This window comes from Sapajus apella, unplaced genomic scaffold, assembly GCF_009761245.1.
Source record: "Sapajus apella isolate SASKATOON/1434 unplaced genomic scaffold, GSC_monkey_1.0 scaffold3, whole genome shotgun sequence".
NCBI lineage: Eukaryota > Metazoa > Chordata > Mammalia > Primates > Cebidae > Sapajus > Sapajus apella.
Window position 1 is genome coordinate 50,444,314 of NW_022436943.1, and position 27,904 is coordinate 50,472,217.

Sequence of the window (27,904 nt, forward strand, 5' to 3'; positions counted from 1 at the left end):
AACTTCCTGTTCCACAGAGATAAGCAATCCACTTGCTTTTATCTCGCTTCTCACAAAAAGTAAAGTGAATTGAATTTTAGGCCTGAAAGAGAAATTTTAGCTGCAATCAGTTGTACTATCTGAGTAAAAATTGTCCTCAGAGGAAAGTGAGTAGGAAGCTGTCTGAAGGGACAGGTTATTAACAAAAGAGGAATAATGTATTGCATTTGCAGGTGCAGATAGGGCTAACATCAATGTCATCTTCATAGCTGGTTCAAAAAAAATATTCTGAATTCTTTTAGTGTCTTGGCTTACCTGTTGTGGTTGCAGAAGGTATAAATGTGTTCTTAAAAGAGGTTAGGGTAAGAAATGCCTCCCATAGGATCACGACCAGAAGGGGAAGAGGAAGGACAGGCAACAGCCAAGGACTCCTGGCAATGAACTCATGTCCACGTCAAGACCTAACAGCTTACACTCAACTCATTTCTAGCTCTGCCTTGAAAGCTGTAGCTCCTGCTCTGAGCTCAGTGCAAACCCCTGAGTAGGAGCAGCCTGGTACAGTTGAAAGAGCATTGGGGCCAAAAGACTCTGGTTCCTGTCTCAGCAGTGCTACAATCAATCCAAGTCAAATATCATCTCTGGGACTTAGTTTTCTTAATTTAAAATGAAAAACAAAAATGGATGAAGTAGACTAAATCGGGATTCGGCAAACCACAGCCTGCTTACCATATCTGGCATACCGCCTGTTTCTGTCTATACGCTTTTATTGAAACTCAGCTACACTCATTCATTTGCATATTGTTCATGAAAGTTTTTGCTTTACCACAGCAGATCTGAGTAGGGGCAACAGAGATGTTGCAGTGGATCATGTTGCAACATGGTCCAAAATACCTAAAATATTTACTTTGTGTTTTAGAGAGTTTGCTGACTGGCACAAGAGAAACCCATGGTCTAAAATCATCTTCTAAAAATTTAGGCTTACATGTGTGACCACACATTTTGAAATGCTGTCTTCCCAATCTAGAACACAGCACATGAATCAGTAGGTAAACCTATCCATGTCAATTCTCAAATTCAAAATTCATTCACTTGAAAATATAGCAATTTTTCATGCTTCATATCATATCTGGGCTTGGAATAAATAAGTATGAGGGGAGAAAAATTCCCTGAGCATTTTAAGTCTAATTTCAGTTTTATTATGAGACTACTGAGGCTTTTCTTGAGCAAAGAAGAGTGTGAAATAGAATAAGGTGCTCAAATCAATAGATTAAATTTATTGAAAGGATGAGTAATTGGAGTAATGTTACAGAATATCAAGCAGATTATTTAGTTAGCACATACGTTTCCAGTTTGATCAAGTCAATTCACAGCCCATCAAAAAGTACACAGAAAAATCGTGGGTTTGATCTGATAGCCTTCTGCATTAGAACGTAGTCATTTGCTGTCTTTAGCTGTTTAATCTCTTCTGCATGTTCAGAGGGAGAAAAGAAGCGATGAGAAGTAATAAGATCATAGTGCAAATGCTTGCATAGATAAAGATGGCAGAAGCCTTTTCATACTGGCTAATATTTCATATTGTATTTATAGCTCTTGTTTGTGTACAGATTTAGGGTCACTAGCAGAGGTGTTGACCAGCAAAGTCTTAGAGTGAGTCTAGGGAAATGGTTGCTAAATATATCTGGGGATCAGAACCATCAACAGAGCCTGCACCACAGATACTAAATCATGGTCTCTCGTGGTGGATCCCAAGTAGTCACAGCTTTAACTGAGACATTAGGAGATTCACTGTGCAGCCAGTTCGGGAACCACCAATGAAATCCAACCCCTTCATTTATTAGTGTTGGATCCCTGATCTGCTGAAGATGTACCACTGTCCTAACCACTTCACCTCGTATCGCCAGCTCATTTCTCTCAGAGAAAAATGCCAAGTCCCCACAGTGGCTTTCCATGGGCCATTTGTGATGTCACCTCTCTGACCTCATCTCCTACTTTCCTCCGCCTGGATGTCTCTAGCTATCTCCATGCTCTTTCTTGAATGCACCAAGCACATTCCTGCATCGGAAGCTGTGAATTTTCCATTTCCTGCTTTGCTTCTCCCCAATATTTGCATGAACCACTTTCCCACTTAATCCAATTTTCTGTTCAGAAGTCACTTTAACAGAGAAGCCTTCTTCACCCACATTTATTTTCTTCTTGGTGCTTTTTCTCACCAGACATTTTATGTACCTGTGTGTTTGTTTATTGTTTGTTTCTTATTCCATTTGATTGTAAGCTCTGTATGAGAACAGAAAAGCTCTATTTATTCACTGCTGTTCCCCCAACATCTATATCTGGCACATCATTGATTCTCAACAATATTTGTAAATGAATAAATGGCTCTTCTAGATTTTTGTTACATGGACTACCAGACCAATGTAATAATGAAAGCGAAGTAATGAAAAGAGCTTTGAAATCATACGGCTCTGGCTTGCATTCTTTATGCGTGGCTTCGAGCAAGTTACTGATTCTTGCTGAGCATCAATTTTCTATGTGTAAAGTGGGGGCACGGACCCTGGAGGATCATGGTGAGAATTTCATAGAGCAGGCCAATAAGAGCTTCTTAGGGAAAGAAGGCTAAAGTGGGCCTCGGGTTTAGGTTTCCCCAACTGGGAGTTCCAAGGGGCTATGGAGTTGATAGGATTCCCCATTTGGGCTGCAGAGGAGCCGGAAATATGCTTTACTTTCTTAATCCTGAAGGAGTGGGAGATTGTGTAAGCCTCACTGGCGCCCTTTTCAACCATATTTCATCAAGATATTGTGAAATGGGGAGCAGCGGGCAGCCTTCTCCGGCTAACATGTATCAGGGCCTCATGCTTAGTGGGATGTGCTCAGAGTAGACAGGGAATCCCTGGCAGTCTTGCAGAGTCCCTCTCATGCCTTTGCTCTCATGGGGCTGGCTGGGAACAGGCCGGTAAGCCCCATGGAACTACTGGGACAAATTAACAAGCAATCTCCCATAGCCACATAGAACAACCATGGAGAACAGGATGTCTCCCAAGGTGAGATTTAAGGTTTGTAGTTTGCAGAAGAGAGAAGGCAGGAAATAAAAAAGCACTGACAATCGTATTGAAAGCCCACGTTCTAGGTAACTGGCTATTTCCTTTCACAGTCCAGTAACAATTTTACTTAATCCTATAAATCTATAAATAGGATTATTGTCTTCATTTTCCAGATGAGGAAACAAGACTTGGCAAATGTGTAGTGTAGTGTTTGGCAGTATTATGTAGTTGTTTAGCACATGAACTTGCAAGACCTTGCTTTTTCCTAATAATTCTGTCCTCTACTAATTTTGTGATCTTAGAAACTGTGCCTTGCCTTATGTATTTACATTCTATTTTGTAAAACCTAATGCCAACAAGGTAATAATACCTACTCATAGAACAGTTACTGTGATAAATTAAGCTGTTGAGAGTAAAGCACTCACCCAACAACATGCTCATAATGTGTACTCAATAAATGCTTGCTGGTATTTTTAATAATATTGTTAATAAAGTAACCCAGCCAGAGGTGGAACCCAAGATTCTGAGTCTAGTTGACCTGATTCTAAGCCAACTCTTATAATACCACATTGGCCCATTGATTTAGACAGCATGGAACTCATAGCCCAAGGAATTCATATTCTTAAATAATTTAAACAGCACAGCTTATATGGTCCCTTCCAAATATAAGGCTCATTAATTCCAGGAGGAGGGCTGAACAACCTATTCTGAGAGGTCTCCAGGAAAGGAAGCCTGGAGTCTTCCCTGGAAACATGTTCCCTTATGGCACCTCCCTTCTCTTCAGGATGCTGAGGACCTCTGGCTCCACGGACTTCATCCTCCCATACAATTGGTTCCCCTCACAATTAGTTTCTGGCACCATCATCAAAGTGATCTCTCTCCAAGGACATGGAACAGGATGAAAAACAAATCTTGTATTGTAAACTCGAAGTACGATTGGGGCAGGCACAGCAAAGGAGGAAGGTTATGTTGTGGGAATCAGGGGTCAACAATAAAAGCCAGCCTGCTGCCTGTCTCCCCCAGGCGATTTTCAGGGCTCTCAGTGTCCCCACTTATGCCCCCATACGTTCCCATGACAGAGCAATGTCTAAGGAAAAGGACCTCTGCAGTTTGAGCCTAAAACTAGAATAATTTTTCTCTCTCATTCCAAGTCATAGCAAGGAAGCGGACTGGTTCCTTAAATCCAGAAAAGTATCAGACTTATCCCATCAAATCATTAGGGCAACTGTGTTTTCCCTCATCTCCTGACAGCATGGATGAGGAGAAGGAGCCAAAAGACACAGCATCTCTCTTCAAATGAATACTCAACTTCAAAGAAGAAAGTGACCACTGTTAAAGGAGGTGAAGTCATAGCCTCGGCAAACCTTTGAAGCTGGAGGAGAAGATGTAAATTAAGCACAGACAAGCAGGGTATAAAAATAAAATCCTTGAAGGAAAAGCAAAACTTCTATGCAATGGGTGTGAAAGTGAAGGAAGTTGGCCAAGGGTAGAGGAGGTAAACAGAGTTGCATGATGTAATCACACTATGAAGGCAAACTAGTTGAGAAATACAAAGAAAATACATGGAAGTTGTAAATTGTCTATTTTATCTGAGAACTTGTAAGAATCAAAGTGGAAGCAAGGTCAATTTTTCTCAATATTCAGGCCATTATAAGCCCTTGTGGGGTACAGGAAGCATGCGTTTATTTTCTGTTTCTGCAATAGTGTTGTTTTGGTATATGACAGGATCATTGAACTCTATAATCTTGTGTAAGGATACAAGCCAAGTGCCATTCCTGATTCCTTTGTAGTTTTTTTTTTTTTTTTTCTTATGTCTCCTTTTAGTTGAATAATTTGTTTCTGGTTTATTTATTCATTCATTCAATAAACTGCTTTTGTGCCTACAATTTTCCAGACACTCTACTAGATACTGAGTAAGCAACGATAAACATGACCTTGTCCCTACCCTTAAAGTACCAAACTCTATATAAAAGCACATTTAAGTTGGAAATTAGAGGGCAGAGTGGTTAGTTTGTGATAGAGGAAAAAAAATGGTTCCAAAGGAAGACAAAGTATAAAGGTTTGAAAACTATCACCCCAAAATTCATGTCTACCTAGAAGTGCAAAATGACAACTTGTTTGGAAATGGGGTCTTTGCAGATGTAATTAGTTAAGATAAGGTCATAGTATATTAGGATGGGTTCTAAATCCAGTGACTGGTATTCTTACCAAAGAGAGAGCACACACACTCAGACACACACAGAGAAGAACCATGTGGACAGAAGCAGAGGCTGAAGCCAAGAATAGGCAAGGATTGACAGGAGTCACCAGAAACTAAGAAGAGGCAAAGAAAGATTTTCCCTAGAAAGGAGCATGGTCCTGCTGACAATTTCAGATTTCTAGCCTCTAGAACTAAGAAACAATAAATTTCTGGGTTTTCTTAAACTACCCAATTGGTGTTACTTTGTCATGGCAGCTCTAGGAAGCTAACATACAGAGGAAGGACACTTAAAACTATAGTAGAGTAAGAGATAAGATGTCCTAAGATGCTTCTTTGGTGACATTTTTAATATGGATTTTGCTTTAGGAAACTACCTCTTTCACTGTCAATCAAGGCACCTTGCTCTACTCATCAAGGGGTGGCTGGCCCATATCCAAGCTGAAGCTTTTTGATCCTGTGTCTTCAGTTTGGATCTTTATGCTGATCATAGCTTCCAGGAAAAAAAAAAAAAAAAAAGTTAGTTTTGCTGCCTTGATTCCGGGAGCTGTCCCAAACATTGTGCATACTACAAACGATTTCTTTGGCTTTTCCCTCTTTGTTTGCTTAAGTGAGCCAAAAGTGTCATTTATTGCTTGCAGCTAAGAAGTCTAACTGATATAGGTCTGATGATTAATGTTCTGGTTCTTTTTTACAGAGAACATGATAGTGTTATCTAATTTCATTTTTATTTCAATTTTTCTTTGTATTGCTGCAAGAACATATCTGCTATATTTATGGCAACTTGTGGCAATAATGGAAGATCCTAAGATACATTTTTATAAACATGTTTTAGCCCTGGATAAAGCAACACCTTAATTCACCATGGTCTCTTTCATCTGGAATCCTCTTTCTTTCAACCAAATTCACATATCAAAAATTATTTTTTGACCTCAGAAATATCATAAGGGATAAAAATAAGAATACAGTCATTGGAGTTTAACTAAACTGGCCTTTAACTGAGGTGCCTGCCATCAATTGCATGTAGTCTGAATTTGGACGAATCACTTAGCTTTCCTGAGCCATAGGCTTCCCAGGTCATATCTACCAATGGGTCATTCTTGAAATCAGGAAGGTATTATATGCCAAGTATTCAGCCCAGTGCCTGGCATGTAGAGATGTTAAAAATATTGTTTTTCTCTCTTTCTTTCTTTTTCCAATTCTGATCCATTAAAAGTCATCCTGACTCTTCTCAGAGCCTGTCCTTTTTTCTCAGTGGGCCTATAGCTACAGAAAGTTGAGAATGATAATTGGTTAAATGAGGACGGATCTCTCTTTAGCCCCTTTCCTCTCTAGCTTGCTGGGGTCTCCACACTGGATTACTCTCAGCTCAAGGAACCCTCCCTCAACCTCACAAACAGAGGGATAAGTTTCATTTTTGCACAACGTTATTTGTTTGCCAACTCAATCCAATCTCAAAGTACGTTTTGCCTTTTGAAATCTAAATGTTCATTTTTTTTTCCAAGGTATCTATATTCATTTAATGGGTAAAAAAAAATACCTGGAGTCACTATATGTGCATCTATGTCTTTCTACATATGCACAAGCATTTTACTTGAATATTTCCAGGTCCTGCAAGAAATTCTCAAATAGATTTTCATTTATGTGGCTTCAGGGTTCATTTCAATGGCAGCCCAAACATTCTTCCAGCAGAATGACCAGACACTTAGACCTGCTTAATCTTGTGAATCCATTGATATTTTTACCCTTCCAAAAGCATACACTATTGATCATGTGTCTCTCTTAATTGCACAGAAGAAAACTGACTTCTTATGAAGACAACTTGATTTCTCATTTGATATCTTCATGTTCACACCAATGTAACTGAGTTATCAATGCTTGCTTGGACCAGGCTATTAAAACAGCCACAGGATAGTTTGTTTGTTTGTTTGTTTGTTTTAAATCTGGCAAGGGATTTGCCTCATTGTTATCATTTGGAAACTTCTAGAAATATGTCATCTGTAGAATCAGTGTACTGGTCCAGCAAGTGGATTAGAAGTTTCTTCTTGGGGTTCTTCCTCCAGGGCTCCCATCCTACTGTATATTACCTCTAGTGTAGCAGTGATCACATTGTCCCACAACAATGACCATATAACTTTATAATTCAAACTGAGACTTTTGCGAGTGAAAGGCAGCATGGCTATTGATTAAGCTCTAAAAAAGGGAATAAATTCAGAATATCCTAAGAACAAATATGTCACTCGGATTTTCACCATTAGATCAGTGCTGTGTCTCTTCCTCTAGACATTAAGCCCCTGGCCATATTTAGCTTGCTCTCTGCTCTGTCTCTAGCATCTAACATAGTACATAGGGAAGGATCTGCACTTTAGTCATGGTCCTGTGTCATGGCAAGAGCAGATTAAACAGTCGCCCTCAAACTTAAAACCCTTCTGTTGCAATCACTACAATATAGTATATGTTGGCATCGCTCAAGGTAGCGATTTTCCAATCATCTCTTTTCACCTGGCTAACTGCTTATCCTTCAAGATATCTGATGTCATCTACATCGAGGTACATTCTTATATTTATGTGGCATCCTGTCCTGATATCTTTGTGCTTGATCATGTTCTATTATAATTGTTTCTTTAATAGACAGTCTTGACTCCAGATGAGAACTGCTTTGAACTCCATTTTATCTCTATACCAGTATTTAGCACAGAGCCTGTCACAGAATAAGGAAATAATATATGAAAACTGAATGAATGTATATGTAGATTCATGAATGAGAAAATGAAATACACAGATTAGAAATGAGAATGTCCTGTCTGCCAATTGCTGTTTGATTTGCCTGATACTAATTATTGGGCTACACGGTAATATATATATAGCTAGAATCATGGACTCACAGACTACTATAAACTAAGAGACAATTCCAGACATTAGTAAGGTAGAAAAGTATTCTAGTATATCATAAAATATTAAATCTGATGGTAGTGTCACCAATGGCATGATGTATTTAAAGGTGAACACAGGGCTAATGTTCATATAAAAATCATCCTGTGATATTTGTTGCTGGTTAACATTTTTTAATTCAATTTCATGGGAGAACAAAAGAGTGATTAAGAGCTAGAAAATAGAATTCATGAGAAAAGGTTAGATGAATTGAAATTATTTAGCCCAGAGGAAAAAAGTATATGTAGCCATTCAGTGATTCAGTGAAACCTCATTATCCAATATCAATTTATTCAAACGATGGCATAATTTAAATTGACAGCTATGTTTTCAATGAACAAATGACCTACTGTTTAAAAAAAAAAAAGATAATCAGAAACCATTTGACTTAAATCTCTTTTTTTTTTTCTTCCTGATCTCATCTATTTTGAATTATCAAGGATTTATTTTACATGAAATCTTCTGGGTCACATTTTGCATGGCAGTGGATGTAGTAGATCAACTCAAAGTGGGTCATGCCCCAATCTTTTTTTTTTTCGCTCTTAAGTTTCTATTCTCTAAAATGCTGTTGTCCATTTATTCAACGAGTATTTATTGAGGAACTAGGCATGTTAGAGTCCATGCTAAGCACTAGGGACAGAGAAGCTATGATACATAAGCTATTTGCATTATTGTGAGATGTTTCATTTAAGTTCCTCTCTTACTGAGCTTCAGGGTGTTGGGGAACTCATTAAAAAGTCTGCTACCCCTGACTTTTTAATGATCGCCATTCTAACTGGCATGAGATGGTATCTCATTGTGGTTTTGATTTGCATTTCTCTAATGACCAGTGATGATGAGCATTTTTTCATGTTTTTTGGCCACATAAATATCTTATTTTGAGAAGTGTTGGTTCACATCCTTTGCTTACTTTTTGATGAGGTTGTTTGTTTTTTCTTGTAAATTTATTTCTTTGTAGATTCTGAATTTTAGCCCTTCATCTGATGGATAGATTGCAAAAATGTTCTCCCATTCTGAAGGTTGCCTGTTTACTCTGATGATAATTTCTTTTGCTGTGCAGAAAGAAATTAGATCATTAAACACCCTTTATTTTTTTCTCTTGCCTGATTGTCCTGGCCAGAACTTCCAATACTATGTTGAATAGGAGTGGAGAGAGAGGGCACCCTTGTCTTGTACCAGTTTTCAAAAGGAATACTTCCAGTTTTTGCCGATTCAGTATGATATTGACTGTCATATAACTGTTTGTTATAAATAGCTCTTATTATTTTGAGATACATTCCATCAATACCTAGCTTATTGAGAATTTTTAGCATAAAGTGCTGTTGAATTTTGTCGAAGGCCTTTTCTGCATCTATTGAGACAATAATGTGGTTTTTGTCTTTGGTTTTATTTATGTGATGGATTACGTTTATAGATTTGCATATGTTTAACCAGCCTTGTATCCCTGGGATGAAGCCAACTTGATTGTGATGGATAAGCTTTTTGATGTGCTGTTGGTTTTGGTTTGCCAGTATTTCATAGATTTTTGCATCAGTGTTCATCATGATTATTGGCTTGAAATTTTCTTTTTTAGTTGTATATCTGCCAGGTTTTGGTATCAATATGTTGGTCTCATGAAGTGAGTTAGGGAGGATTCTCTCTTTTTGTATTGTTTGGAATAATTTCAGAAGGAATGGTACCAGCTCCTTTTTGTACCTCTGGTAGAATTCCGCTATGAACTCATCTGGTTCTGGACTTTTTTTGGTTGATAGGCTATTAATTGCCGCCTCAATCTCAAACCTTGTTATTAGTCTATTCAGAGATTCGGCTTCTTCCTTGTTTAGTCTTGGGAGGGTGTAAGTGTCCAGAAACTTATCCATTTCTTCTAGATTTACTGGTTTATGTGCATAGAGGTGTTTGTAGTAATCTCTGATAGTAGTTTGTATTTCTGTGGAATTGGTGGTGATAACCCCTTTATCATTTTTTATTGCATCTAAAGGTTATTAATTATTAAAAATAAATATTATATGAAAGGTTATTTTAAGAATTTAGGATTTAAAAAGTTAGACCTATGAAGTTCATAATATTAAGCTGAAAAATATAAAGTTCACAGAAGTCAATTGACTTACACAAGTTAACACAGTAAGTTAATAATTATTGTGAATATAATTTTGGTCTCAGGTATTTCACTATCCAGTACTCTTCTTCCAAATTAGTAATTGCATTTATTTACTAATAGTAACTATTTATATATGGTTGTAAATAACAGAACCCAACTATGATGGCTTAAACATATAATATTTATCTACGGACATCAAATCCACAGCTAAGCAGTCCATAGTTGCTATAGCAGTGCCACAAAGTCATCAGGGACACAGGCTCCTGTCATTTTGCTTTACCGTTTTTGTTACGTAGCTATAATCTTTAAGGCCACCGGAAGGCTGCTTGAGCTCCAGCTACCACACCATCTTTAATTAGGTACACTGCTGTTTGACATCTATTCAGTTTTGTTGCTAAGTGGAAAAAAAATATTGGGTAGGCAACTTGTTATCCCTACCTCATCGTTGTTAAGAGACAATATTACATGGGTCTTCAGGATTTCTGCACGTCTTGTAGACAGAGGCACTGCTTTCTTTGTTCTGAAGTGGTTTTCCAAGGCTGGGTATAGGCCTTGGAAGCTAGAGATCATGTGTCCCTTCAAAGCAGAGAGAAGTTTCTTTACTGTCCAATATAATAAAGGTAATGTCTCCCTCTCGGGGGCAAAGGTTAGGCATGTGCACAATTATAAAAGATTCAAATTTGCCAAACCCAGTATTTCCTTCCTGTAATACTACGTATCATGTGGGCAGGCATCACATGGCCCTGTTCATGTCACCCGATGGGTATTGAGGCCCAGGGGACTGACTTGAGAAAATGATGTTATTGGTTACTGTTATTGTTGTGAGTAATCAGGTGTCTTTTGCCTCTGACTCCAAAATCTCATATCATGTGCCAATATCTATGACACTGCAGCAGGCGGCCTTTTAGCTTGCAAGTAAAATAAAGTTTCAGACCCTTCACAGCTCTTGACATAACTCTCTTTGTATGCTATAATATCTAAGGTGTCTAACTCCAAGCTATCTAGAACAGAGTAAGTGACTAACACATACTTGAATAAATAAATAAATGAATAAATAAACAAATAAAAGAAAGCCCCAAAAGACATTTTAATGAGTCAGACCACTTGACATAAAGTCCCAGATAATACCACTGAGGAGCCTTATTACCATCCACAAAATCACTTACGCTCTCTAACCTCAGCTTCTTCAATGGTAGTCTGCATTTCCTCCTTCCCCTTGCTCAACCTTTGTTTATTCCCTAACCTACTGCTAATTGGCTGTGGGCCTCATCCCTTCAGAGAAACTGTTCTTCCACCGTCTCTAGCGACCCACTAACTGGCACAGCCCGCTGACCCTTTTCACTCTGTATCTCACTCCCTGCTGTCCTGCTGACATTTAACTCCTTAAAATTCCTTCTTTCCTTGCCTTCCATAAAACTTTCCTCTCCTGGTTTCCCTTAAATCTCCAGGAAACTATTTTCCTCTGATTCCTTTATTTACCCTTTAATGTTGATACGCCATACACGTCCACCCTCTCTCCAGCTCTCTTCTCACTCTGGAGAATAAAGTTTATTCTTTTTTTTTAATTGGTTTTGCTTACTATGGATGAGCTTATAACTTTTGAATGTCTATCTCCAGCCCAGATTTTTCTCCTAGGCTTCAAATCTATATTTTTAACCCCCAATTCATTACCCCTACCTGGATGTGTCATTGGAACTTCAAATGAAGACATGTTTGAAGTTACATTTTTTATTTATTTTCACACCTCTCAAACCTGGTAGAGCTGGCATCCTTTTCTCAGTCAATGGTTCCATTCATGATTTTTTTTTTTCTTTTTTGAGATGGAGTCTCTCTCTGTCACCTAGGCTGGAGTACAATGGTGCGATCTCGGCTCACTGCAACCTCTGCCTCCCTGATTCAAGCGATTCTCTTGCCTCAGCCTCCTGAGTAGCTGGAAGGTGTGTACCACCATGCCTGACTAATTTTTTTTTTTTTTTTTGGTATTTTTAGTAGAGACGGGGTTTCACTGTGTTAGCCAGAATGGTCTTGATTTCCTAACCTCTTGATCTGCCCTCCTCAGCCTCCCAAAGTGCTGGGATATAGGCGTGAGCCTCCCCACCCAGCCTCATGATTTTTTTTTTTAATGTCATAAACCTAACAACTCTAAGGCCAGCAACATTCCCATCTAGTACCATGGCTGTCTCATCAATAGTTCTCAAAACCCTTGTCTTTCTTCCCACTGTCTCCACATTAATTTAGGCCCTCATTATCTATTATACTGGACCCATGTTCAAACCATGTCTCCAGCCTCTGTCCTGCTGGATCACAGAAGCCCCCAGAATAAACTCTCAGAACCAAAAATTGCATAATGCTGCTGTCCTGATTAAAACCTTCTTTGACTTTTTGCAGTCAGAGAAATGGGAGAAAATTCAAACTCTTTAGCATGATACATACAACGTTTCTTACTCTGACAGCCGCCTGCCTGTTCAGCCTCACTTCCTATTTCTGTCCACCTCGCTGCCCCAGCCAGAATAAACCACTCACAGTTTCCAGTATGTGCCCTATTAATACAGACCTTGCACCACTAAATAGACTGATTCTTCTACCTACTATTTAACATGACCTCCAAACCCAGTCTAGGGAATCTTTTATCCTTCAAAAGCTAGCTTAACTTTTTCTAGCCCTGGGAAGTTTACCCTTAATTATTAAACCCTCGCTCTTAAGACTGGTTAATTACTCCCTCCCTGGTGCTTCTCTCTGATTTGAATTTTTTTTTTTATCAAATTTATCATGCTGTACCATGCTAACTTGTTTACATACCTGAATAAAATTTGTCTTGTTTATCGTTATATGTCCAACATAGAACACAAATCCAGATGCAGAGTAGCGGTTCAATAAAATTATTTAAACAGTAAGAAAGCTGGAGAATTTGAGTAATGCCAGTAAAAAGGCAGTTACTGAAGTGGAATGAAAGGAAGCAAGCACAGAATTTACCTTCTTCATAGTTTGCCTTAAGTAAACTCTGCAATGTTCTTAGGCAATGTTCACCCTCCTGGGCCCCAAAATGAGAAATCAAGTTCACCAGGAAGTAGCCATTTGGGAATTGCACATACAAGGACAGTGTCCTTCACCTCCCAGGCAGTCCAAAGATAAGCCAGTGGGGAAAAGGGCAGCTATGGGGCAATGGCTTGTCTTAAACTACAAACATAAAGAACAATTGTGATCATTGGAAAGCTTTCTGGTTAAGAAGCACACAGTCTGGCCCAGACTGAGTTTGCCAGATTAGGTGAGAGAGAGCCCTGGGCAGAAGAAAGGGTCAGAGGCTTGAGTGGGGGTTTCTCTGCTAACCTCACCACTCCTGGGTCCTTGGATAACTTCCTTCACTTCTCTAAATCTCTGTGTGCCCATATGCAGAATGAAATGCAAAATACACATTTTGCCGAATTCATGAGTTTGTTAAGAGGATTAAAAAAGGGAACGTATATGGAATGTTCTCAGGGTGCCCAGAACAGAGTAAGTCCTCAATAAATGTTTACCACTGTTTATAATGAAATCTATAAAACACTCAGGTAGGACTCAGCTCTGTTCCAGCTATTCTTCAAGAGGTTGTAACAAACAAAATGTGTGTAGAATTATTTATTTGGCTCAAACACCTTTCCTCTTCTATGTGTAGTGGTGTTCCTTTATAGATTTATTACAAAGAAAAATAAGTTTAAATGGCTAAACACACCCTGTAGGATGAAAATTATAAATAGTTACTCTGGTATTAAATAGTTACTGTAGCATTAATTGCTAAACAAATTACATAAAGAACAATCCACAGGCATAATGTACCATAGCATTGCTGTTAAATTCCAGGCCCACCTTCATGAAATGCCTCTGACTGGCCTCATTTATAAACTTCCTACTTTCTTCATGCACATCCTAAAAGTCCACTCCTGTCTTCTATATCCCCAACACTTTCATCTTAGATTGTTTACACTCATGCAGTTGCTTCCTTTATTAGTAGTTTTATTCTAATTGCAATTAACTCTCAGTTTGTTTGTAATCATTTTCTTAGATTTTGCACTTTAGGAGCAGCTTTTATTAATTTTATTATAAATATTCACTTGCCTAATTGCTGTTTCCCACTGGGATATTCCACAGAAAACTTAAATTTCACAAGTCTCAGTTTCAACTCATTTCCTTTTTCCTAATGCAAATTCTCTTTCTATGCCTTCTAATAGCAGACACAAACTTCATATTCAGGATAGGACACACCAAAGCCAGATTGTCTGAGTTTAACTCCTGGATTAGGTCACTAATGTGTAGTGGTGTTCCTTTATAGATTTATTACAAAGAAAAATAAGTTTAAATGGCTAAACACACCCTGTAGGATGAAAATTATAAATAGTTACTCTGGTATTAAATAGTTACTGTAGCATTAATTGCTAAACAAATTACATAAAGAACAATCCACAGGCATAATGTACTTATTTTTCTTTGTAATAATTAATCTATAAAGGAACACCACCACCATTAGGTCACTTGCTGTGTGACTTGGAATAAATTATTAAACCCTCTATGCCTCCTTTTTCTCATGGGATATCGATATTACTTAACTCATAGGGTCTTTATGAGGGTTAAATGAATTATTATCTGTAAACACTCAGAACAGTTCCAAAAACATAGCAATTGTTATACATATAAGAGGCAACTCACCAAGAAAAACTAACCTGAAAGCATCTCTGAACTCCTACATTCATTTGGTCACTTTTTAAAAATTTTTAGATGCAGTCTCACTCTGTTACCCAGACTTGAGTGCAGTGGTGCAATATTGGCTCACTGCAACCTCTGTCTCCCAGGTTCAAGCAATTCTCCTGCCTCAGTCTCCTGAATAGCTAGGGTTACAGAGGCACACCACCATGCTTGGCTAATTTTTGTATTTTTAGTAGAGAGAGGGCTTTTCACCATGCTGGCCAGGCTGGTCTTGAACTCCTGACCTCAAGTGATCTGCCTGCCTCAGCCTCTCAAAATGCTGGGATTACAGGCATGAGCCATGATGCCTGGCCTGGTCATTTCTTTTCTTAATCTTTTACATATATCCACATCAGTGTATCTCTACTTTCATTACCTTTGTTTAAATGTGATCATCTTTAACCTAAATAGCATAAGAGGCTCTGAAATTGTTCACTCACTTATTCAACCATCATGCAACAAGTAAATACTCACTTCTTACTTTGAACCTGACGGTGGGAACTATTAATGGATGGGATAAGCATGTTCTCCTCCTCTGGTCTTGCTTCTCCTAATCCAGAGTGATCAGGCACTGTCATTACGCTATGATCCCCAATGCCTTCATGTCAAAGTCAAAACATTCACTGTGCCATGATATGGCCCTGTTTTATCACTCCATCCTCTCTACCTCCCATTCTCTGTTTGAATCTCAGCTGTAAGTACTCATCTCTTTGCTTTTTAGAGAAGGTGCCATGTTTCTCCTTTCCTCTGGGACTTTGCACCTGTGACTTACTCTAATTTTCTCCCAAACCCACCTTATCCATACCCTTTTGAGTAACTAGCAGCTCCTATTGGCAATTTCAGCAAGAAGTCTTCCCTGCTCTCCAGGCCTATATTCTCATAACATGTAGAACTCAATCCTATCATGACACAAAATCGAGTTGCATTTTCTGTTTTATCCATCTGCCCAGCATATTGTAGGATGTATTTGTGAAAGAAGTTCAACCAAAGGAACAAATAAACTCTGAAACTTCAGTGGCTTAATATGTTTTTTATATATGTATATATAAAATGTATAGATTATGTATTTCACATGTATAATATATAATATTTTATATATACCATACTATATAAAAATGTTATATAGTCTATATTAATATATTTATATATTATATGAGATATACATCTAGAGCATCTGTATATTGTACATATATATATAGTATATTACTCATAAAATTGTAGAATATTTTTATAAAATAATGTTATATATATTATGTATATATTATATATATTATATATAAATATGTATATTTTCCAGGTTTATATATTAGAATATATACATGTATGTATCCCTTATAGAAGAAAGGTGTTTTTGGAAAGGGGTTTCCAAGCAGAGATAACTTTTCCTGGCCTCTCTATAATCACATGGAGTCAGGGACTGTGTCTTGTTTACTGTTTGTTTTCTCTGCCCAACATAGTGCACAGCTCAGAGGAGGTTCTCAATAAATAAGTGTGATATAAATTGCTACTTTACCTCGCTGGTTGCAGCTTGCCTTTCTGCTAATAACACAGATATGGGAAGGTTGTAGGATTCAAATAAATTTGACTACAAGCTGTTACCTTTTTAAAACTTAAAAACAGCATCTCTTGAATTTAGGGGTCTGTCAGTTTTCCATCAGCTTCCCTGCTATGAAGAATCACCCTAAATTACATCAAAAGAGAAGACATCATGTTCTCTTCAGGTTGGTGGTACAAGAATGCTTTTCCACTAAGAAAAATATTAAATTTTCTATATTCTGTGTGTTACCAGCAAAAACTTTTTTCACAAGCTGCAGCTTTCTGGGTTAGAGTGAATAAGTAACTAACCAACTAGCTTGTTCATTGCCAATTCAAGGACATCAATGATCCTCTCATCTGTTAGTGGCAAATTCTTGTCCTATGTGATGTCAATACTTTAACCTGCCTATGGTAAGCCTCACTAATTATTCATACTTACCTTTTAGCCCTGTCTGTGACTTCAGAATAATTTCCAACACAGACATCCAAATTTTGACTCACAGCTTGTTACATGTGGCATTGGGGTGGCTCAGTTCTTCGTCTTTGGTGTACTCCTTCATCATTTTTGCAGATACAAAGAAGTTAAAGGAAATAATGGAAAGTAACTCTACAGAGAACATGCAAGATGTTAGTAGCAGAGAAAAACCCAAAGTTTAAAGATTCTGATCCTCAGCCAGTAATTTTTTTTAACCACTTGGAAACAGATATCAAAAGCAAAAAGAAATGTTCCAGAAGTCTTGGTGTGTGTAGCAGGGTGAGTGGATGTAGCAGCACACTAAAGACAAAGTTTCAGTCTTATAACTTGGCTGAGGGCAAGCTCTGGTGTTTAGCAAGGTCTTGTATTTTGGGTTTACAAGATCCTCATTTGTTTCTCAATGGTTCCAACTTGCCCTTTCACATGGAATGTTGTCAGAAACCTGGGGCCTAGAAACAGCAGATAAAGCACTGAATGAGATAAGCTTTGAGTCACTGAGTGTCCTTGGGCAAGCTGGCATCCTGCTCCAAGCCTCATTTGCCTACTGGACAAAATACGGTATTGGGTTTCTGAGGTAAATTTAGATTAACTTGTGTGAAGCACTGAATATGATATATGGTGGATATTACATCTAAAGTCTTTATGTCCAACCTCACATCTACCTATAAGTTGTCAGAAAAAGACATTTGAGCATTTTAAGAGTGAAATGAAAAGTGTACTACCAAGGTTCCTAGCAGCCTAGTTCTATTCTAGCTCTTCTTCCTGCAATTGTTTTCATCTTGGGTGAGTCACTTTTCTCTCTGCACCTCCATTTTCTCACCTATAAAGTAAGGAAATTGGAAAATGATCTTAAGTCCCTTTCGTCTTTCAATATCTATGATTCTATGCTCTCTCTATATCTGAGTACCCAGAATTCTCTTTCCTGGACTATTTCCCTCAGTTGAGAGAAAATTATAAGAAGGGCTGCTTCCCAGGTTTATTTTGGGTGCAGTGGCCAGTCTCCCTTGCACTTGGCTTTTGTAACTAATCTCTAAGACAAAGTGTGCTTCAATTATGACTTCACTCTACTGGCCCAGCAGAGCGATTGGGTGCTGCCAGCAGGGATAAAGGAGTGTTGCAGTTATGAGGCAACTATTTTCTTACAGTTAATGGATATGGGGTTGAGACACATGTCCCTTAGGCATTCTCTTGTGCCACCTTGAAGAGGTCATCCTAGATAAAAGTTCTCTGAAGAGAAATACAGATACATATGGCAAAACACAGCCTCCAGCTCCAGTCAAACCATCATCACAAGCGCGGTGAAAAGCAGAAAAGAGCTGTTGGGTGTAGTAGGGTGGAGGTGAAGACCTTAGTCCTGCCTTTCTGAAGGATACATCACTTTGCGGCAGGCGTCATGCTGGGTGCCGGACACAAAGACATGACGAAGATGCAAAATGTGGTCCTTGTTTTTCAGGAGATCACAGTTTTCTAGGACAGGCTTACAGTAACTAAGGCAGTCAAGATATAAACAGTAATGTATGTCTTGCACATTCATCTAGAGATTAAAACGATGATTCTAGCAAGATAAATTGTCATGTACTTTAATAATAGGTGGGAATAATGAATTTTTCAGAATTACTAAGTGAGGCCTTCTATAGAAGAATATAATTTAAGGCATATTGGTTTCACCAGTGGCAACCACCTCTGAAAGGCAGACACACGGGAGGAAACTTGTTAGTGTTAGAGGAAAAGAGAGTCAAAACCTAGAAGGAGCATCACAAGGAGAAGGATCATCACAAGGGAGAAAAAGAATTGAATTGTTTCTGAGTTGGTAATGTGAGAGTTGCTAGAAATAATCCTTGCTCAGGTGCCCTGGGGCTAGTTTATGCCCCAGCTGTGTGCACAAAGTGAAAGGCTTAATTGCTAGAACTGTATTACTTTTGGCTCTAGTCTGTTGGACCTTCTATTCTGCAAACTATAGCTCCCTGAAGCTTTCTGGAAGTGCTTTTGTATTCCTGGACTTACCTACACAGTACCTTTAAAGGCAAAAGAAGCTTCTTACCTCCTCTTAAATCAGCTAAGCTATGCTGGTGTAATAATAAACACCCATATCCCAGGGACTTAACACAGGTTTCTCATCCACATCACAGCCCAGTGAGGGCTGCTCTCCTCCATCCTAAAACTTTTCCCTCTGGAACTCAATTCCCTCTCTGTTTTCTTGGAAGGGAAAAGAGAGCTGCAGGATCAGGTTTTTAAGGACCATGCCTAGAGTGGCTTACATCATTTCCACCCACATTGCATCACACCAAATTTGGTCATATGATACCAACTTATTGTCACCAAAATGCTAGAAATTTGGTCTATGTCTTGCTGCTCACAGCACAGAAAGCCAATCAACGAGACAATGAGTACTGCCATGGAAGAAGGCTTTAATTGGGTGTTGCAGCTGAGAAATTAGGAGGTCAGTCTCAAATCTATCTTTCTAACTAGTAAAATTAGGGGTTTATATAGCAGGGAAGAAATTTAATCATGTATAAGCAAACAGGAATTAGGGAGGAGTGAGGAAAAGAAATTGGCCAACGAAAAGTAGGTGGAGAGTTAGGCAATCCTGGAGAGTAAGGGGTCTGCCATCTCATTGTCCAGATGCAGTAATCTGGTAAGTTTCACCTCCTTGGTACTATCTGGGAGGTATAATGTTTGGTTTCCTGAGAAAGAAACTCAGATAAGACAAATGGAACTTTCATGAGTTTTAAGACTGGGAGGGTCAATTTCTATGTTTATTCAAAAGAAATGATAAACATTAGTACTGTAGGATACTTGGACAAGCTTCAGTCTCTCCTCTTTATTGACCAGTTCCTTGATTATGGGGAATCTGGTCATTGATCCTTCTGGCTGCTTCATGCTGAGGAGGGCATTATAAGCAGCTCCATACCAAGGGTGATGAATCAAATGTTAATCTAATACTACAGTCTCCTTCTGCAACACAATCTTTCTCTCTCTAATCCCCCACTTACACCCAAGACAAATAATAGCAGGACCAATCTACCTGCACAATTAGCTTCAGTCCCATATACTAGGCCCAATTACCTACAGAAAGTACAGCAAGAATCATCATTCACATAGGCTCTCCTAAATTGGCTTTTCTGAAACCATTCACAAGGCCATTTCAGTCAAAGCCCTGTGAAAATAACCAGTTCCTCCAACTGTGTCTCATTATAAAAGAAAAAAGATTCTTATTGAACTTATATAAGTCACCATATTGCCATAAATCAAGAATATTCACAAATAGTTTACAAATGCTAGAGAAATCAGGCAGAGAGAGAAATGTGCTTCAAATTCTGTTTACAAGGGTATACTCTACTCAATTGTTAAAGGCTATAAATAGCTCAAGAGAAAAAATGTTCTCTGGACTCTGAAAAACAAAACAACAAGAATCAGCAATGTTTCAAACAGCCAAAAAAAACCATAAAAATTATTTCTGTCCTCCATTAGTTCAGCTTATGCAATCAGCTCCCACTCATTGTGTTAGTAATCTTTATGAATACATCAGCTTTTCAATTAGTGTCCTGGAAGTTTTCTCTCTAGTCTAATGGCACAATCTCCAAAGTTATCAGAAACCTGCATTTAAAGATCCTTTTCATGAATCCCCAAAATAAGCAAGTTCCAGACTATAGCTGATGATGTCTGTTTTTTTAAAAAAATTAAAGCAAAACAATTATGAATGAGAACAATCTCAACAGACACAACTGACAAGAAAATTTGGTTATTTTTGTGACATACAAACATTTACCATAACCATAATTATTACTGACAACATATATTAAGACATATGAGAATTTTAGGAATCTCATGCATTAATGTTAAAGCTAATTTTAATAAAACCTTATAAGCATATCTGTCTAATTTCAATTCGTTTGATCATGAGGTAAGAAGCCTTTTATAAACTTTTAAAACTTTTTAATTAAAAGTAATAACATTGCTTTAAGAAAGCTGTGTTATTCCAACACAGTGGCCCAGATACTGGTATTACATCAGTGTGCTTTCAATATTAACATTTAATTTATAGAAAAACCTTGAACTAATTTGTCCCTCAAAATTAGCACTTACGATCTCACATGCCCACATCTTCCACAATAGCTCCTGGGCGTAGAGGGATTGAATAGTTTTAATTTCTAGCCTGTATCTCATAAAAGTTTTTCCTTTTGATTGTCACCTTCTCCTGGATCTGGAAACAAGGCTTTGACTAGTGTCCATGTTCAAGATTTGGCAGGAATCTGTGCCTTTGTTAGAACCAGGAGTCAAAGTCCTATAACTTAATAGTACAAGGATTAGTTAATTGGACATTTATATTGTAAAAAGTCCTGTCATTCTCCCTAATATGTCACAAATTAAAACACTGTGAATTGGTGGCTGGTGGTTACTGCCTCCAGCACTTTAAAGCACTGTATTAAAGTGGATATATTACTCCATGCATATATCTAATTGCTAACATTCTAGTGACAGAACTGTGACCCAAAGCATTAAAAATGTGATAGGTCTAATGCCAAACGTATCAGAGTAAGACAATTAACTTTTCTCTCCATCATTTCAGAAAATGGTAAATGCAAATATCAGTTTTGGAAATTCAGTATGATGATAATCTTCTTTCAATTAAATACTATACAATGAAACAAGGTCAAAGTAAAAACAAGCACAGAATAATTTTTCTGCTATTTTAAAAGAGCATCACTATTCATCTCCAAGATTGGTTTCTAGATACAGCACTGACAACTATTAGGTAAATTTCAACTCTAGAATCTTCACAATCTGCATTAGAGGTTGGGAAATGTCTTCCTGTATTTCCAAGATGAGAAAACAGCGTGGGGACCACAAAGCATTTGTCCTGCCATACTCCCCTGTAGTGCATGCTTTTCTCAAACATCTTCCCAATCTGTTGCTACAATGCTCTGAACCCTTTCTATTTTCTGCAAATGCAACTTTAATACTGTATATTCCTGATATGATATGAATCAGGAATATACAGTATTAAACCTGGGTACTGTTTTGCCCAGGCTTGGAAATCCACTGCAATATTCCAGTAAGGCAACAGGAAAATGAGAGGTCTTTGATTTCAAGGATCTTGTCTAATTAAGCTGGAGTTTCTCCTTGGGACCCCAAGCCATCATACTGTCTGTGGCCATCAGTGGAGCTGTAAACTTCCTTGCAATTGGGCTTTGGCACAACCTTCTTTGATCAGCTTCTGTTTATCCACCAACATTCCTATGCCATAGAGAGACAATGAGGTAAGACTAAGCCAGATGGACCACCTACAAATCACCTGGACACCCCAGAATCCTTAGCAAAGAAATCAAGAAAAGGTTGAGGAAATTTGAACTGCTGGTTCTTCAGCTACTACAGTCAAATCAAGAGGAAACAGCAGCCCTGAATTTTTGAGTTCTTAGGATAAAAAAGAACACAGTGGTTGTATGACTAACTTTATAGGGAAAGACTTATAATGTGAACTCAATAAATAGTTATGTAGAAAAGGGAAGTTTCAATGGGGAAAATAATATGTGAAGTCAAAAGTTAAAAAAAATGATTTTTCCAAGTTGCATTTGAGAAGAGGGAGGGAAAAAAGCAAAGGAATATGAAATTATGAAAAATAAACTATAACATATTCCTTACCCCTCAAGAATAATCTGGAGGTCAAAAGCCAAATTATTTATCATCAAAGAATCTTTTGACCTTCACATTGGCTTATTGGGTATGATTGTATCTCCAGAGTCACTCTCTGATTCCTGATAGTCCTTTACAAAGTGGCCATCAATGAGCTGAAGAAAGACAGAGTGGAGTATCTAGAACATGAACAACAGGCTGATTTGACCTCAGGAAGACTGTAAAGGGGGACTTGGGTTAAACGAGTCACTAAGACAAGCCCACACTTCGTTGCAAAGAGCCAGAAGGAAAGCTTGTCTCTGTTGGTGTGAAAAGATGCACAGAGTCTTCGCATCCATTCATGAAAGGAGGAAAATACTTTGAGCAGCGATTCAAGGCAAAGATAAAGAGTAAGACAAAGGTAATGACATTTTTTCTCCACATGCCTTTCAAAATGATATTTTATTTACTCTTCTTTAAGTCACATGATATAAGGGCACCACTTTTCACAAAACATGCAATACTTTATGGTTTAATCCCCATAGCCATTCTCGAAATGGATACCAATCTCTGTCTTACCTAGAAGGAAATCAGGGCTCTGAACAAGTGAAGGATTTGTTCAAAATTTCCCAGTTAATCTGAAGCAGAGCAAAAAATCACACAGAAGATGACCTGAGTCCAAAACACAAGCTGTGGTTGCTAAATGGTCAGAATGAGCTGCTCTGTGCTCTGAGAGCATGGCAAAGACTGGCAATGAAATGTACTTCCTTGTTTTAAATGAAAGTGTTGTGGGAAGAAAGACTTACGGTGTCACAGAGTTTACCTAAAGGCAGTGTCTCCTCTTCCCTCAGGATGGAATCGTGGATCATCCTCCAGCTTTTTCTCTAGACCATGTTCTAATAACCTTTCTCTCCACTTGGCTCCTGATCTTATTTTAATTTCTGAGTGCAGGGGCTTTTCATTCTGAGCACATTATAGTATTCCAGTTTGCCCATCACCCATCTGTCCCAGGAGTGTCTCTTGAGGGCTTAAATGCTCAGTGTGGAGGAGGAAAGGTTAGCACTAGTTTCCTTCAGTAAGGGAATAATTTGCTTGTCAAACATGAAACAGGAATGTTTTAGCAGGTAACTTGTTCCTCTGCAGAATGAAGCACTACATAGTATTTCATTACCAGCTAATTTCTTCTGCAAATGAATGACTACTTTCTGAATTTAATTCAATAATTTTGTAGAGTCCACTCTGCAACAGACCTGTGCTCTGCTAGGAAATACAAAAATGAGTAACTCACAGTCTCTGCCTTTAAGATCTCTCGATTCATTTGAGAAGTCAGTAAGTGAGCAGCATTCCATGGATGGGAGTTCTAATAAAGGTGTTTTTGTTCACCTTAGATGTCATTGAGAAACATCAGTAAGTCCTAAATTAGCTGATTTTTAAATAATAGAGTCTTTTTCATGTGTAGCTATTTTTCGTGCATTGCATGTAATTTTGTTTTGTATCTATATAGAAATGCCTCATGTTAGCTTTGATACTGGTCACAGTTCTTTCCTGATGAAAGAATGGCATATAATTATTAATAATAATACCGGCATTTATTGGATATTTATTATGTGTCAGGTGTTAAAGCTATTCTAGTAGAAAGTCTGTGCCCTATGAATGTCACATACCACTGTGGAGCTTTATTATCCAAGCAACACAGGTGATAAATGTCGCTATTACTCCAATTTTGCAGATAAAGAAACTGAGACTCAGAAAATTTATTAACATGCCCAAAGTCACACAAGGAGAATTGTGGATCTGTTTGGCTTATTCTAAGCTTATGTTTAAACTTTATTAAGACTAATCCAGGGATGATAGTTTTGCCTCCATTTAAGTGTAATCTTTCTGGCATCTGTAACAAAATCCTTGAATGCTCAACAAATTCTCTATCTTCTAGGTGGCATAAACTCAACCAGTACCCCAGGTCTGTGTGAGCCCTGGCAATTTTTCAGCTTAGGGCTCCCTTGTAATTCTTCTTTTCACAAAGCTGTTCCTTGCCCAGCCTCATGGAGTTTGGAGGAGTTTATGTTCTCCGGTACTTTGCTCCACAAATTTGAGCTACCTCTACTTCTGCCCTATGGTCTCTTCATCCTCAGCTAAGGTCTCCAAGCTGTTTTGATCTTTGTCATTTGCCCCACAGTTCATAGATTGTCTCTAGACAAAAAGCCAGAATAACTGGGGTGGGAAGGGGGCGGCTTGCCCCATTTGCTGGCTTTCTTTGGGGATCTCACTCATGCGCTGTCTGCCATCCTGTATTGGAAAATTGTTGTCAAATATTTCATTCCATTTTCTAGTCACTTGTGATGGAAAGCATGCTGCTAGCAGCAGACATTCTCCCAAGATATAACAATGTTTGTGGTGTTTTTAAGTGAAAAAAAAATCATACTTTAATGCAATATATACAGTTTATGCTTATTATGGAAAAATCTGTAAATATTCTATTGAATGGATCTGAACATAGAGACATAAAATGTTTGAGGTGCTTGATATCCCAATTACCATGATTTGATCACTATACACTATCAAAATATCACATGCACTCCACAATAAGTACAACTATTATTTATCAATTTTAAAATGTTAATAGCAGTTTCTAGGTGGGTAAGATTTTTGCCATTTTTTTTCTTTTTGTTTCTGATAGGAAACCTACATTGCTTAGATAACATGAAAAGGAGAGCTTCAGGAAAAATTAAATGACAAAATATACAGTCCTTAAAAGCATAATTATAACTAAAATGTGCCATCTATATTCACCATTAGAGTTGAGTGATGTCAATCAGAATCAGAGCTATCCTACTAGAAAACTTAACGGCACTATTTAAGCATTCTAAGATCAATCGTTGCTATTTTATTTAAGCCAAATTTATCTCTATCTCAGACTAAAAAAAATGTTATCCAAGGTATTTCCTAATTGCTCCCAATAATTTCCCCAAATTGTAGCAATGCTGCGAGTTTCTTCTTAACGTTTTTCTGAACACCTTTGTCTCTCTGAGCTGTGTTGGTCATTTGTTTAAAAATTGCTCTTTTATTTTTCTCTCATTCTCATCTGTTTTATGGTGAGAGGAAGAAGGAAGTTAATATTTACCACTATGGATCTAGCACTGTGTTCTCATTCATTTCCTTTATTTTATTTTATTTTCAAAATAATTCTGCAAAGTACTTTGAATTCACTTTAGGTTGATAGGTGGGGAGGCAATCTCAAAAGGCAAAAGGATTTGCCCAAGATTATAAAAGTAGTAAGCAACAGATCTAGAATTGAGCTCTGGTCTCTAGGTGTAATTTTCAATTTCTTGAAAGACTATTATTTAAGAATTAGGTAGAATTTCACCCTGCCTTCACCTCCTCTCCTCAATTTCCATCAAAGTTTTATAATATGCAAGCTAGTTCACAACAAAAAAAATATGGCCCTCTCCTCTTCCAGCCATGTACCTCGGTACGACTCTGCATAGTATGCCTACCAAAATCGTCTCTGAGCATCTATATGCAGATTTATGAGGTCATTTTTATTTTGGTTATTTCCTCTCTACTTCCACAGCACTCAGTAAAACCATTTATATATCCTTTCCTTTAACTGATATGCTTGGGACCCAGGTTATGTAGCAATAAGTGAGGCTCAGTTTCTACTTCAAAGGTGTTCAAAGTCTAATGTGAACACATGTGCACATAGTGCAGTAAACATAATGTTAGAAGTAGACATGGAGTCCTATAGATGCATAAAGAAAGGGTCCTTTATTTAATTTGGAGAGGAGGGGAGATGAGAATTGGCTTCTTGGAGAATATCATAACTGAATCAAATATTGAAGGTTATGTAAGACTTAGGCAGGTGGGAAAGGGGATTCAGGTGTTGGGAATATTACATAAAAAATGCTAGTAAGCATGGAAGAATACAGTGTAAATGACATTGGCAAAGAGTACCTTACCAAGAACCCAAAACCAAATGCACCAAAAACAAAAATAAATAGATAGGAACTAATTAAACTGAAAACCTTCTGCACAGCAGAAGAAATAAACAGCAGAGTGAAAAGACAACACACAGAGTGGGAGAAAATATTCACAAACTATGCACCCGACAAAAGACTAATATCCAGAGTCTACAAAGAACTTATACAAATCAGCAAGAAAAAAAATAATAATCCCATAAAAAGTGGGCAAAGGAAATGAATAGACAATTCTCAAAAGAAGATATACAAGTGTATGAAAAAATACTTAACATCAATAATTGTCAGGGAAATGCAAAATAAAACCACAATGAGACAGCATCTTACTCCTACTGGAATGGCCATAATTAAAAAATTGAAAAATAATGGATGTTGGCATGGATGTGATGAAAAGGGAGCACTTTTACATGGCTGAGGGGAACTTGAGCTAGTACAACCACTATGGGAAACAGTATGGAGATTCCAAGTAGAGCTACTATTTGATCCAGCAATCCTATATATATAATATTCATATATATATCATGGAATACTACACAGCCATAAAAAGGTTTGAAATAATGGCATTCACAGCAACCAGGATGGAGTTGGAGACTATTTTTCTAAGTGAAATAACTCAAGAATGGAAAACCAAGCATCATATATTCTCACTTATATGTGAGAGCTAAGCTATGAGGATGCAAAGGCATAACAATGATATGGACTTTGAGGACTTGGGGGGAAGGGTGGAAGTGGGAATGAGACTCCACATTGAGTACAGTGTACACTGCTCAGGTGATAGGTGCACCAAAATCTCAGGGATCATCACTAAAGAACTTTTCCATGGCACCAAACACCACCTGTTCCTCCAAAACTATTGAAATAAAAATAAAAAGCCTAAACAACAAAAAAGAATTCTCACATATTTTTGAAGGCACAATTCAATCCACACTAGAAGGCATCAAGATAGAAGAACTTGTAAATACTGTAATATTCCATTAAAATGGCAAGCATATAAGGACTGGGAAATGTCTATTTTGTTTAGCAACAAAGGGGTCATTAGGACTTTAAGAAAACTGATTTCAATGGAGTAGGTTACTCCTGGAGCACTGAGAACGCAATGACATAGCCTGTATTTGACAGAGCTCAATCTAATGAAGAAACCAAGCAAAGAGTTAGAGGAAGGCATCATGCTTTGCCTTCGAGGGTCATAGAAAGCTTTCTGGCAGAGGTGACAATGGAAATAGGTTTTAAAGCAAAAATAAGTCATTCAAAAGGGAGGGGAAGCATACCAGCCTAGAGGAACAGGGTGGTCAAAGACAAAACGGACAGAGAATTCAGGCGTGGTGGGTCACACCTGTAATCCCAGCA